A 15635-nucleotide genomic window follows, 5' to 3' on the forward strand; every position below is an offset into this window, starting at 1 on the left:
TAGAGGCTTTTCTTAATGTTATTTCAATCTCTCTGGCTGTTACTTCATCCCATTTTATATCCTGTACCTTTAAACTTCTTATTCTTTCTTTTACTCTCCATTTAGTATATTTGTTATGTTCCACAGAATCTTCATAGATACTTCTCCAAAATGTATCTATTTCTTCTTTTTTGGATGGTCTTTCAATTCCTTTTACCTTGTTTCCCAATTCTCTATAAAACTTTTTGGGTCATCAATAAATTGCTTATTTTGTACTTTTCTTTTATATTTTCTGAGTATCTTCTAAGTTTTTCTACCTGTGCTGAGATTTTCAGTTTATTTCCAAAAGTGCATTATAGACCCTGATCCATTATATTACTGCACATTGTTTTTATCACGTCTATCTTTCTGAGTATTTTTGTTGATCTGTTCCCTCTTCTATACCCCTCTAACAATGACACTTCTTGTCTTAACTGGTTTATAATTTTTTTTCTATTTGATACTTCCATGATGGTATTCAATTTCTCCCCTTCCTTTCCCTTACTACCCTGTGTTCTTGTGGTAGAATATTATCTGTTATTAATTTAGTTGCACAGTAATATACCCTGTTTAGTTCTGTTATATCACATGGATCTCTATAGACAGTCCTAATTACTATGTTCATTTTATCAAACTTGTGACTTTTTCGGGTTTTATTGACCTTCTGCAGTCTATTTCTTTCATTGATCTTAATCTATCTATCTATCTATCTATCTATCTATCTATCTATCTATCTATCTATCTATCTATCTATCTGTCTTTCTATCTATCCATCTATCTATCTTTCTATCTATCTCTATTAAATAAAGCAACTCTTCTCTCAGCTCATTTTCTTCTAAAGTGAGGCCACTTTTTTGTTTTCCATTTGCTGTGTGCATTCTATAGAATGTTCTGTAGCATCTTGCACTGCTTTATCTTTTCTGCCAAATACAGTTGCTCATATAACTTTCTCATTCTATTTGTTAATCTTTTAGTTATGATTCTGATAAAAATCTTATAATCTGTACTATTTAAAGTTGTAGGTCTGCAATTCTTATATCATCTTTGTCTCCTTTTTTTCCATACAAATTTTATAATCCCTATACATATTTCTTTATAATTTATTCCCATTTCCAACCATTCATTCAATACTTCTACGAATTTAGCTTTTTACCTCACAGTAAGACGCTGTCCGGTTCGATTCTCAGCTAGAGCGTCTTCTGCGTGGAGACATGCGTGAATGGGCGTACCTTTGTTGAAGGTTCTGCGTCAGGGCTGGTAACTCGGCACGAAAAAATCAACTACCAATCATTAGCAGACCGGAGTTCCGCTGTGGCGACCCCTAACTGGGAAAAGCCGAAAGACACAACAACAACAACAACAACCAATATTCCATATCATTATATATATTACATTCAATATCATCTAAGCCTGTTGATGTCTTCATATAAACATCTTTTAACACTTCATTTAATTTTTCAGTACGTATGCTTTTATCTAAATATACATTATTCTCCATATTTAATTTGCTTGTTTCATATTTTCTTTTGCTTTTTATCTCTTTTTTGATATATAAATCAAATACATATTCCTTAATGATTTATTTTATACCTTTGTGTGTTTTTACTTGTATTCCTTCTTTATTCTTTAACTCCCTCAGTATTCTTTAACTAATTTACTTAAATAAGGTGCGGGTTCTTTTTCTCTTGAAAATAATATATATATATATATATATATATATATATATATATATATATATATATATATGTTTATATAACAGCCTATTGATCTTTATTTGATACTTTTTCATATATTTCTTTTTCTTTCACTTAGAGTACTCTCTCTTTTTTACTATTTCTTGAAATATTTCTTGAGTTAATATTTTATATATGCTTTTTTTCATTCTTTCTTTCTTTCTCTTGTGTTCAGTGCTTTCTAAAAGACACACTTTACATTTTTCTTTAAAGCTAATCCACTATGTGATCCAGTTTTCATAAAATTCTGTCATATCTATATGATTCTCACATAGTATATATATATATATTACTTTCTTGTCAATTTGCTCTAATTCTTTTTAGCTAGTCTTTTAATTCCTTTTCCTATTTTTATATAATCTTCCTTTTCATGTATTCTTATCCATATGTCTAAATGGTTAGAAAACCCAGTCTGTTTCTCTCCTTGCTGTATAATTTTTAACCCTTCTGATATAAAAAATAATCAATTTCAGTCATGATCTCATTTCTCTTATAAGTCCAATGACTATAGACCAATACATACAATTTGCCATATTTCATAATTTCATCAACTATTGTAACATCATATCCATTTTTCTGTTCATTCTTAAATTACAATTGATATCTCTGGCTATTATTATATTCACATTAACACCTACAAACTTTAATAACTTTCTAAACGTTTCTTCTTTTTCTTTTTTGATCACATATGCATATAAGGCAATAATTCTGAAAACATTATTTTTCCATCTTAAAATTATTATAGTATTCTGTCCTAATTCCACTACTGTAGCATCTAATATTTTAATGTTATCTTGACATTATATACATATGCCCAAGCACATTTCCTTTCCCATATTCCAAACAAAAGTTCCATTCCATAATTTTTCTACTTGTAGTCTTTCTTCCAATGTTAACAATCTAATATCCTCTGATATAATCACATTAGCATCTAATAATGCCCACCATTCTAATATGCCAATTCTCCTCTTAATATTTTTCATACTGTTCACATTAATAACTAATATTTTAATTTTCTAACAAAGAAGATGAGAGAAAACAAAAGAAGGAACTCATCCTTTACCTTTTTATTCTCTGTAATTAGCATACCTTTATATTTTCTTTTCCTTTCTTTAACTCTTTTTCTTATAGAATTCTTTCTTCCTTTCACTGTTTGCCGCTCCACATATTCATCTTCACTTTCATCATTTTCTCTTCCTCTCCTTTATTTTTGCCTTTTTTAACATTTGTATCTGTAATCTTGTCTACCTCATTCTGATTAACTTTTTCATGTATTGTATCTTTTTCTTGTTCCACATCTTGTGTAACCTTCTACAGTTTGTTGTTCCTCATTTTTACAATCTAACCAAACATGTCCTGTATTACCACACATTTTACATTTCATTTCACATGTTTTTGCTTCATGGCCTGTCTGTCCACATATAAAATATTTCCTTTTGCTACATTCATTAATCAAGTGATCATTTTTTTCAAAAAAAAAAAAAAACAGGTTTTAGGCTGACCCCCATATTTAACAAAACCTCTATTACCATTCATATTTATAACACATGGTATATGCTTCCCACTGTTATTCTCCATTTTTTATATAACCCCACATTCCCAACCTCCATTCTACAATCCCCTTTCAACATAAATCTTTGTATTGTCCATCACAACTTTACAAATAGCCATTAAACGTATTTAATTCAGCAGCCTCTATTTCTGTTTTAGACTGTACCATTATCATTTTCTTAGTTTGTCTAAAAATGCTTGAACAACATATTCTGACCAAGGATAGACATCTTTTTAACTCATAATTTCCTAAGAAATTATCTATATTATCATGAATTTTCAAATAATAAGTCAGAAAAAGTCTTTTTATTAAAGAAAACAAATGCTCTTTTTGCAGAGACACCCACTGGTGCAATCAGTGAGTCCCAGACTTCATCCCTGTGAAGTCCTTTGCCCTTTTTACTCCTTATACAAATGGTTTACTCTTTCTTAACTTCTTTCTTTTCATTTCCTTTTCCTTTGTTAACAGTTTGCACACAGGTCTTCTCTTCTGATTCACTTTTCCTTCCTTCTTCTTCTATCTTCTCCATTATCTCACACCATGATGCTACTACCCCATTCTCTGGCTTATTCCGATCTATTAACTGCTCCAGATAATCATCCTGCAACCCCCCAGACTGGAGGGCTGTAATAACACATCCCATGTGACTCTCTGATTCACTTTCAAACAGCTTCTGCTGAAACATTTCTTCAGTATCAGCTAGCAGTTCATCCAGTACCTCGCTCAGCTCCACATTCTCTTTCTCCTCTGATACAGGCACTTTGACAATTGTTGCATCCACCTCCTCATTTGGTAGCAGTTCTACCATTCCTGAACTGCTTAACAGCTCCTTCAACAAGGTTTCTTCTTCTGTTGCTCCTCCAGTTTCTCTAGGCAGCCTTCACTCCTGGAACAGAAACCAGAAGATGATAGCATCAGACTCAATGCTTTCCCCTACAGAATAGTAGAGGAAATTCCACCATGCCTTGATTTAATTTTCCTTGATAGTATTATGGGTCTCCTTGATAAATAGAACATTGGGCTATTGGGGCTAGCTTTGTTAAGAAAGGATCAATAACTAACTAAAAAAGTAAAACAGTTCAGGAAGATGGCACCACAGTATAATGTATCATCTGCAGAAAGGCTCCTCTAGAGTACAGCATATCACTCCTCCATGCATTTGCCTCAATACAATAATAAATATGAGAGAACATTCTCTTTTGAACTGCCTCACATCAAGTGTGTGAGTTGCTTGTGGGAGATGAATGTAAAGACGGAAGAAAATACAGCTGTGTAAAATCTTACCATAACAGTAGATGTCATTGCCTTCTCTGCTGCAGTATTCTTAACTATATGGAATTCCCTGCCACGGAAGCCCAACATCCGGCCAGTCTTCCAAGGACTTCTAAATTTAAAAGGTATGCTGAACATCACCATATACTTCCTGTGTAATGTAGAGCATAAAAGTGACACTCAATCCTACCAAAAACAGAACTGATTGCCCCAGGAGGAACACCAGTCCAAGGAACCCAAGAGATAATGTATACTTTCAGGAAGGCAAAGAACTAGGGGACAGAGAGATGGAGGGAGAGAATACTGCATCAGTGAAGGCAAGGACATTTACCGTTATGGTAAGATTTTACACAACTGCACTATGCCTTAGCATTCACTGATGCAGTATTCTTAACTATATGGAAAAGTGCCAAAGTTGAAGAGAAAACTTGGGAGGAAGAAGTGGCAGAAGTGTCCCCTAAAAACATGAAGAACTGAATTAGCAAAACCAGCCCTAGCTCTAGAGATACCATCCAACTGTAGTGTTTGGTAAAGGTATGCACAGATGTCCAAGTAGCTGCTTCAATAATACAATTAGTATTTAAGCCTTTGAAAAAAGCAACAGAAGAAGCCACAGCTCTAGCAGCACAAGCCTTAATTGAAAAAGGAAGGCTCTTGCCATGAAAAGTATAACAAAAGGAAATACCTTTAGAAATCCAAGAAGAAATAGTTTACTTGGATACAGCAAGCCCCAAAGATCTAGGGTGAAAAGAAACAAATAACTGATCAGATTTTCTAATAGCCTTGGTCAATTGCCTATGCATGTCCAAAGTATGTAGCACCCCATCACTGTCACTTTATGGAGAGGGTAAAAAGTAGGCAGATTAATAGATTGATTACGTGCTAGTTCATTAACCACCTTCACCATAAAAGAAGGGTTAGTGTGCAAGGACATTTTGTCCTCATGAAAAAAATCAAAAAAGGAGGACAAGCCATAAGGGCCTGCAACTCAGACACTCATCTGACCAAAGTAAGTGTTAACAAAAGAACAGTCTTCCAGGAGCAATATTGCAAGGAAGCTGAAGCAGCAGGCTGAAAAGGAGACGGAGTCAATTTCTCCAAAACAAAATTAAGATCCCAGGGAGGAGGAACAGGATACCTGGGAGCATGGGCACCCGCAGGCAGGTGCAAGGGGGTGCACTTGCACCCCCCTGGAACTGGCTGACCGGGAGATTAATTTTCTTTTCATTAAAAAAAATACATTTTTTTTCTTTTAAGGGCATTCTTCTTTAAGAATTCCCTTTGCGTACAGTTGCAGTCCAAGAGTGCCGGAACCATAGAGCGAGGGGGAGGGAGCGCCCCTCCACTTTTACAGCAATAAGATCTGTCTCTTGGGGAAAAAATAACAAAGTGTTTTTCTTTAAGGAACACCCATGCGTGTGACACACGCTAACATTTAAACACAAAAGCGCACACGAAAGTTAAAGCATAGGAGTCAACACTGTATGTTTTGGGAGAGTTTTTCATTGCTGCTGCTGCCTGCCACAGTAAGGAGAGAGAGAGTGGATCTTACTTAGCTCAAGTTGATGTGTTTTGCTGTCCACCGTTGGTAAGGAGAGTTGATGTTTTGCATTGTATATTGACCTGGGTGAGCGGACCTCCTTTTGCTAATGTTCAGACTGCATTGAGACTGGTTAGCTTTGTACTCAAACTGGGAATTTATGGAGCAAAACTTTAATTTTGTCTAGCATTCTGTTATTCATCTTTTTTTTTCAAACCGTCCATATGCAGTTGTTTACACTTCCCCCGCGTATGAAAGCTGGTGTAGAAGCATATTTTACAAAGAAGGGAAGTGCGCGCTGAACGCAAAGACCTATGGATGTCATTAAAAGTTACCTCCAGAATGAGATCAAATCCTTGTGTACTTTCTTAACAAATGCCAGACTTTTCTTCAGGCATTCATTCCCCACTAAATACAAACTTCATCAGTTTGGTGTTTGGAAGTCATTGCAGTTTCTGCAGTGTCTTACACTTTTGACTAGATAATGGGAACATAATATCATTGGGGCAATGGTTTATCATCAACATCACTTAGAAAGTTATTAGACTGAAACAATTTCCATCAGCACGATTTTTTTGAAGAACAAGAAATGTGCAAGCAGACTGCTAGCCTGTGTGATATGGGGTAAACTAAACTTGCAGTCATATTGTTGAGTTTTCCATTTTTTGGGGGAGGGGGTATGACACCTGCAGTAAATAAATGGAGAAACAAATATTCCATAATAACTGTAATTTGCACATTAAATGGGCTGGACTTTCCTGGTAAACAAATGTTAAATAAATTAAACATTTTGCTGAGAGTTTCAGGAGAAGTGAACTTTAGTGCTGCTTATTTCAAGTCTGTTTGGCATTGCTAGTAGCACAACAGGTAGTAGCCTCACTTTTGATGCAGAAGGTTGTGGGTTCTACTTCCACAGTATGCATGTGGATCACTGATACTGTACTGTGTTGTACTTTAAAGGGTGTGGATGCTGCAGTCCTGTGAATGTCCTCCTTTGGACGAATTACCTAGTAACTATGAAGCTGTTATCAGTTTGCCATCCATTCCTATTGCAATATTACTAGCTTATCATTTTTTAATTTAACATAGGCAATTTATTCTTTGAGGGCAGCAGGCACTGAATTTGTAGAATGAACACTGAAATATAAAGTTGTTTTCTAGCAGCAACCTCCATTAGTTTCAGATATCTTTAATGTGGAGTCATTCAGATGACCTTTACTTCTGCAGAGATTGTGTATATTGACTGATATTGGTGGATTGTAATGGCAGACGTTTGAGTGGCCTTTTATGGTTGAAATGTTCTGAATTGGGCAGTTTGTCATTATTGGTTTGTATGTTTTGTTTCATTGCTTAGTGGAAAAATGTTCAAAACTATAAATTTAAAACACACTCTAACAAGTGGTGCTGTATTATACAAGGGATATAATTCAATTTATATATTATAATTAATACAATCAGTAAGGTGAATCAAAGAATGTTTGCATGGCCCTAAAAAATGTGTGCAAGGGCCGATGGTTTGAAAACAGCCCAAAGGTAAACTTAACCTGCCACTGGCCAGATGCATTTTCTTTGAATGTGAGTTTCAATGCTGTTTCAGTGAATGTGAGTTTCAAAGGTAGAGAAGTTTTAATGCTAAGTCTGTTTTCATTATAAGACTATTGCTTTGTTTAGGTTTAGTAAATGTCTATCAGTGTTTGTGCTATAAAATTTGAAATAAAAGTTGTAAATGAAATCCAAATATCTGTAATCATTGTAGAAGTAAAGCATAAAACAGTATGCACACTGAGAGATTTGAACAGTGTCTATGACAAATGGGGAGAAATATCCAAGTAATGGGACACTGGAATGGCTGGTGGGTGGGTGGGGCTGTGTGGGTAGAGGGGGTGGGGCTGCATGGGCAGGGCTCTGGGTTTGCACCCCCCTGCAAAAAATCCTGCGGGCTCCCTTGCCTGGGAGGTCTAATATTAAGGATGCCTTAAAGAAATGACCTCACCTCATATCTAGCAGCTAAAGGGGGATCAAAAGACAGACAAGCAGAGATAATCGATAGGTGGGCCTTAATAGAAGAATAGGCCAAACCAGCATTGAGCAACTCACAAAAATAAGGGAGAACCAAAGAAGCATCCACAGTAAGTGGGTCTAGGTTACAAGAGAGACACCAAAAAGAAAACCTCTTCCATTTGTATAGGTAGGATTTCTTAGTTATAGGTTTCCTGGCCTCCTGCAGAATATGCAGCACATTCTCAGAAAAAAAGGTGTCTGTGGGGAATCAAAATCCTATCACCCACTGTGTCAGTTGTAGTGCAAACAGTGAGGATGGATAAGACATCCCTTGTCTTGTATGATTAGATCCACACTGTGAAGTAACTTGTGATGATTGCCCCTGGCTAGATGCAGAAGAAGAGGGAACCAGTGCTGTCATGGCCAAAAGGGAGTCACCATCAAGATTCTGGGCATCCTGTTGAATTTTGAACAGGGTTTTCAGAATGAGAGGAAGGGAAGGGAATGCATAAAGAGACATTCCCTTCCAAGAGAATGAGAGGGCATCCACCTTCCACCCAGAGGACCTAGGACTCCGGCACAAAACAGAGGAAGTTGTCTGTTCAGAGGAGAGGCAAAAAGATCCACTTGAGGAGTATTCCACTAATGGTTAATGTCTAAAAACACATCCCTGTGAAGCATCCATTCATGGGACTGAGTTAGGGATCTGCTCAGAGTGTCTGCCACAATGTTCTGACTGGAAGGAATATAAACTGCCTGAAGAGTCACTTGACACTTGATAGCAAGATCCCATACCAAAAGTGCAAACCAACAAAGAAGTCAAGATCTCATTCTGCCCTGCATGTTGATATAGCACATCACCGTGGTATTGTCTGTGAATACCTTGAGAGGCCCTGGAGAAAAGAGAGAATGAAAGCCCTGAAGAGTCAACAGAAGAGCTTTCATCTCTTTGAAATTGATGTTCTTCTTCTGCTGATGAGGTGACCACATCCCGTGTACCTTTAGGGAGACAAAAGTTGCCCCCATCCCATATCTGAGGTGTCTGTGAACAATTCCTGAGAGAGAAGAGGGGGATTAAAAGATCCCTGGATTCAGAGACAACTGCTGAATCCACCAGAGAAGTTCCTCTGTGAGGCAAGGAAGAAGAGGAACTACAGATTCTAGAGGATGAGCATGTTGAAGCCACACTGACTTCAGAAATCAATAAAACTTTCTCATATGAAGTTTAGCCAGGGGAACCATCAGAATGGTTGATGCCATGAAACCCATAACTCTCAGAAACTCCCTGGTGGTAATGGAAGCCAGAGGAACAAGAGTGTGAAAGAAAGAAATGAGAGTTAAGGCCTTTAGAGGAGGCAGGGATGCAAGCATTGGCACCACTGGAATCCTACAACCCAGAAAAACATGATCCTAAGAAGGGGTCAAAGAAGACTTTTTGAAATTTATAGTCAACCCCAGGGTATGAAGAAGGGATATGGCAAAATGAAGATTTTGTGAAAGGGTCTCTGGAGAGGATGCCTGAATCAACAGGTCATCCAAGTAAGGAAAATTTGGATCCCTTGACATCTACTAAAGGCAATCACAGGAGCAAGGCATTTGGTGAACACCCTTGGGGTAGTAGAAATGCCAAAGAGCAAAGCAGAGAACTGAAAATGCCAGGAATAACACAGAAACACAAAAACTTCCTGAAAAGAGGATGGATCGGAATATGGAGATAAGCATCCTGGAGATCCTGAGACACCATATAGGCCTGAGTGATCAAGAGAGGAAACAGAAGCTGAAGGGACAACATCTGAAAGGGAGGTCCCTTTAGAAAAGTGTTTAGATGAGAGAGGTCTAAAATAGGTCTTCAAGTGCCATCTTTTCTGGGCACTAGAAACAGTCAGGAGTAGTACTCTTTCCCCCTTTGGGACACAGGCACCTCTTGAATAGTATCCTGAGAAAAGAGATCTTAAAGAACCTCTTGTAAAAAGAGAAGATGTTCCTGAGGAGGCTGAGGAATGCCCATAAAAGGAGGACAGGATTTCCAAACCATGAAGTAGTCTTGACAAATGATGAACCGAACCCAAGAATCCTGGGTGATCTGAAGACAAACTGGAAAAGAAAGGCATAGAGAAAGAGGAATGAGGCTGGTAAGAGATGGGTAGTCACACAGTGCCTGGTTTGTCGAGAAAGGAAGACTTCTAAGTCCCCAACAATTGAGCAGCCTTAACAGAAGGAGCCCATCTGCCACTCCTCTTACCTTTAGTAGAAGGACAGGATTACCTATGAACAAAAGAAGGCGTAGCAGGGTAGTTTCTCTGAAATTTAGGCACAGGAGAAACAAACACATGTTTAAGTTCCTGTAAGGCCTCACCCTTATCCTGAAGGGACTTAAACAAACCAGCAACAGCTTCCCAAGACAAAACATTAGAATTCAGAGGAGCATCCATCAACTTAGCTTTAATATCATCAGGTAGAGGTTGAAACCCAAGCCAAGAATATCTCCTCATAACTAATCCAGAAAAAGCAGCCTAGAAGAGGCATCCACCACATCATAACTACATTTGATAGAATGACAAACAACTTGAGAGGAAGCTACTAGCAAGGAAAGAACAGAAGTTTTACCCTCACTGTCTGGAAAATCTGAAATAACGTGACAGGCCTGAGAAAGAAGAGCCAACACATACCTAGACATATAGGTCTGATAATTAATATCCCTAAAAGCTAGGGTAGCAGAAGTGTAAATCTTTTTTCCCAGCCTGTCCATAGTTCTACTGTCCTTGTCAGAAGGCATAACTTGGGTGAAGGAAGCAATTGAGATGGCTTATCAGAGGCTACAGATACTACAGAGGGGTCAGCAGCAGGACATTTATATAAAAAAAGAAGAATCCTCAGGAACCCTACAAAACATATCAGGCTTCTTGGGAACAGGAGGGGAGAGAATCAGGTGCCTGAGAGCCATTGGAGAAAGCATCCAGTAAAGCAGCGAAGACAGGAGGTATAGCCACAGGTTTAGGAGAGGCCAACTGCAGCAACTCATAGTACCTCTTATAGATATCAGACACCTGAGTACAGTCCCACTTAAAAAATACATCATCCTAGAGAGTGTGTCCCCAAAGGAAATTTCCTCCAAAGGAACATCAGGACTAATAGACTCCTCCTCTTCTGACCTATAGTCCAAAGGAGAAGGAATTTGAGTAGAATAAGTTAGGGAGTCATCAGCAGAATTCGACTCATCTTCAGAATAATCCTGGTCTCTAAGCCTTTTAAGAGGAGTAGAGGACTAAGGAGGAGCAGAAACTGACACCCCAGGAGTAATCTTTAAGGGCATTAAGGCAGAAAATAACCCATGAGTAAAAGCCTGCCACTCACTTTGTGGATCCCTAGGAACCGAAGAAACATGTTTAATTTTGTGTTTCTTTTTTAAGGAAATGTCCTGAGAAAGTCCTGTAGTCCCCTCAGAAAAAAATCAACCCTGGTTCCCTCTGAACATCTGAGATGGATGCCTGCAAAGCCTCTTTGGACGTGCTGCCAGCCAGATCCTCACAGGCCTCCAACATGGTCGTGGCAGAGAAATTTGACAACACACTGCCCTGTGAGTCTCTGGGATTGTAATGACCTCTGGAGAAACACCTGGCAGAGGCTGGACAGTGGAAGATTCCAGTCGTACCTCTTTCACCTTCTTCTTCCTCCCCTAATGGCTAACCCTGGGAGTGGGAGATTCTTTCCATAGTATCTTTAGTATGTAGTTTAATATGTTGAATATCGAGATACAAGGAAAGGGAAGAAAGTCTACCACGAAGGGTTTTTGGAACAAATGCCTGACAAATAGAACAAACGTATGGTCATGACAAGCACCTAAACAAAAAAAACACTTATAGTGGTGGTCTCTAAAGGGAATCTGTCTCCCATACTGGCACTTACCTTCCTGGATGACATTAACTCCAAGGAACACAAAAAACAAGAAGAAAATCCGCAAAGTGGCACATAACCTGCAAAAACAGCAAACAGGTGTAGGAAGTCACTGAAGAATGTAAATGCATTCAACTGGCAGAAAATGGACACAGGTAAACAGACTGACAGTGCAAAAGAAAAGTTCAGACTGGCATTAAATAAGTTCTGTTTTTGATAGGCCAGGACGTCACCTTTACACTGTACATTAAGCAGGGAGTGTATGGTGACAAATATTTGTCATACCTTTTAAATTCAGAAGTCTTTGGAAGACTGGTCGGACATTGGGATTCTGTGGCAGGGAATCCTATATAGTTAAGAATATTGTAGCAGTGAATGTAAGGACATATTCAGTTCCTGCAGGGCTGTAATTTCAGATACCAGTTTGTGAATGTCACTAAGCATAATTTCAGGATCCACTGCTCAGGCGACTCCAGAGGCTGATGTCCAGGACTGTAATTAATGGTTGCAGATATTGATAATTCCACTGTGCTGAGCTTCTTATCATATATCAAAGAGATGCAGAACACTGACCCATGTTTTTTGACAGATTTTAACATCTTAGCTTTGTTTAGCATAAAAAATAGTTATCCTATCAGTAAAAGAAGGTAAAAGTTCCTATAATAATTAATTTTGTCTTAGAGCACTTTGAACTTTGGCTGTAAACAGAATTTTTTGATAAATTATTTGACATTGCTGCAAAGCTAGGTCCTAGAAGGAGGTATAATGTTGGAACAAACTTTTACATATTGCATGAGATTAGCTTGGAGTCTAGCCAAGATAACTGCATTATAAGCAAAACAGCTGTTTTGTGTGTTGGAGGTCAAAGAGCATAATGAGAATTGTAAAGCAAGTTTGTGGGCCAGGGGAGTACAATATTTTGTGCACATTAGCTGTTAATGAAAACCTCATGTGTAACAGGAAACCAGTTAGCTTTAGCAATGCAAGTGCAGTGGCTAACAATGGTTTGTATAAGGCATGTGCTGTGGCAGGGTGTCATGTTTGTCAGCGATTAACATTTACATCCAGTCTAAACGTGCACAGAAAATACTGTAGCTGACAGATAAGAATATTTTAGCTATATGCTCGCTGATTCAGTAATCCAGAGATTTTTCAGTGTGCTTTATATTTTTGAAAAGCTTTAACCAATGTAGGTATGAAAAATTGGAGAGAGAGAATTGCAACAGTCCATAGTCCTAGGTTCTTAAACTGAGTAACATGCTCTAGTTGTATAAACTGGAAGTCAGTTATCAGTGGATTATGCTGTTTCTTCAGTTTATGTGGCATATCAAACTGTTTAGCTTTTGTTTTACATGAATACCATGGTCTTTGTTTCCTCTAGACTGAAGCTGAATAACTTGGAGGAGTACCATTAAAATGTGTTTTTATAATCCTGAAGGAGTTGACATTGCATGTTGTTAAGTCAGGAAATCACTACATTTATGGATGAAGGAAAGCCAGTGAATTTTCTCTGAGTGGAACATTGCAAGATCTTGCATGCAATGCAGCATAGAAAATTGGTGGGAAGACTAAAGAGGTGTTCCTTGATACATATGAAGCATAACATTTTGTTTTGTAGTTAAATGAATGTGAGCTATAAAAAAAACACCCAAAATGTTATTTCCTTCCTCAAAGGTTGTCCAGAGTCAAATATAATAATGGGATGTGAGGATGGAGGGCTTGCCTCCCTCAAAAAAAAGATAAAAAAAGAAATAGCTTATTTTTAAGTGTTTTGAATTTTGCAGTTAGATACTACATTCACTTACATATAGAACAAAATGACCCATTGTAACAATCGACACTAGAATATCAGAACAATCTAGGAGTAGGAGGAATGCTAGTGAAGAGAACATTGAGAATGTAAAATGTTATTGTGATCAAGGGATGTCATTCTGAAAGCTAGTGGTTAACAGAATGCTGCAGGTGGTTTGTGCATAATAATATAATATTCATTTCTGTATATGGCAAATTACTGACCAACAAAAAAACAAGACCAGCCTATTTATGCATGACATTAAAAGATGGCAGAAAATTTTGGAGGGCATTTCAACAAGTGTGACGTTATGTATATGATAGAATGAACATCATGTCAAAATATTTCCAAGAAAAAATATGTCAGATAAAAAGGAGGAAACAGTGGAGCTGGAAGTCATGACATACAAAGGAGTAATGAGCAGGAAGTGTCACTGGGAGTCATTATATACCAAGGAGTAATGAGGAGGAAGTGACACTAGGAGTCATTATATACCAAGGCATAATGAGGAGGAAGTGACACTAGGAGTCATTATATACCAAGGAGTCATGAAGAGGAAGGGACATTAGGAGTCATTATATACCAAGGAGTAATGAGGAGGAAGTGGCTCTGAGAGTCATTATATACCAAAGCTTAATGAGGAGGAAGTGACACTCAGTCATTATATACCAAGGAGTAATGAGCAGGAAGTGGCTCTGAGAGTCATTATATACCAAGGTGTAATGAGGAGGAAGTGACACTAGGAGTCATTATATACCAAGGTGTAATGAGGAGGAAGTGACACTAGGAGTCATTATATACCAAGGCATAATGAAGAGGAAGTGACACTAGGAGTCATTATATACCAAGGAGTAATGAGGAGGAAGTGACACTAGGAGTCATTATATACCAAGGAGTAATGAGGAGGAAGTGGCTCTGAGAGTCATTATATACCAAGGTGTAATGAGGAGGAAGTGACACTAGGAGTCATTATATACCAAGGCGTAATGAGGATGAAGTGACACTAGGTGTCATTATATACCAATAAGTCATGAAGAGGAAGGGACACTAGGAGTCATTATATACCAAGGAGTAATGAGGAGGAAGTGGCTCTGAGAGTCATTATATACCAAAGCATAATGAGGAGGAAGTGACACTAGGAGTCATTATATACCAAGGAGTAATGAGGAGGAAGTGACACTAGGAGTCATTATATACCAAGGTGTAATGAGGAGGAAGTGACACTAGGAGTCATTATATACCAAGGAGTAATGAGGAGGAAGTGACACTTGGAGTCATTATATACCAGGGAGCAATGAGGAGGAAGTGACACTAGGAGTCATTATATACCAAGGAGTAATGAGGAGGAAGTGGCTCTGAGAGTCATTATATACCAAGGCGTAATGAGGAGGAAGTGACACTAGGAGTCATTATATACCAAGGAGTAATGAGGAGGAAGTGACACTAGGAGTCATTATATACCAAGGAGTAATGAGCAGGAAGTGACACTAGGAGTCATTATATACCAAGGAGTAATGAGGAGGAAGTGGCTCTGAGAGTCATTATATACCAAGGCGTAATGAGGAGGAAGTGACACTAGGAGTCATTATATACCAAGGAGTAATGAGGAGGAAGTGACACTAGGAATCATTATATACCAAGGAGTAATGAGGAGGAAGTGACACTAGGAGTCATTATATACCAAAGAGTAATGAGGAGGATGTGGCTCTGAGAGTCATTATATACCAAGGTGTAATGAGGAGGAAGTGACACTAGGAGTCATTATATACCAAGGAGTAATGAGGAGGAAGTGACACTAGGAGTCATTATATACCAAGGTGTAATGAGGAGGAA

The sequence above is a fragment of the Protopterus annectens genome, chromosome 9.part0, assembly GCF_019279795.1.
Source record: "Protopterus annectens isolate FY-2018-M chromosome 9.part0, PAN1.0, whole genome shotgun sequence".
Lineage (NCBI taxonomy): Eukaryota > Metazoa > Chordata > Ceratodontiformes > Protopteridae > Protopterus > Protopterus annectens.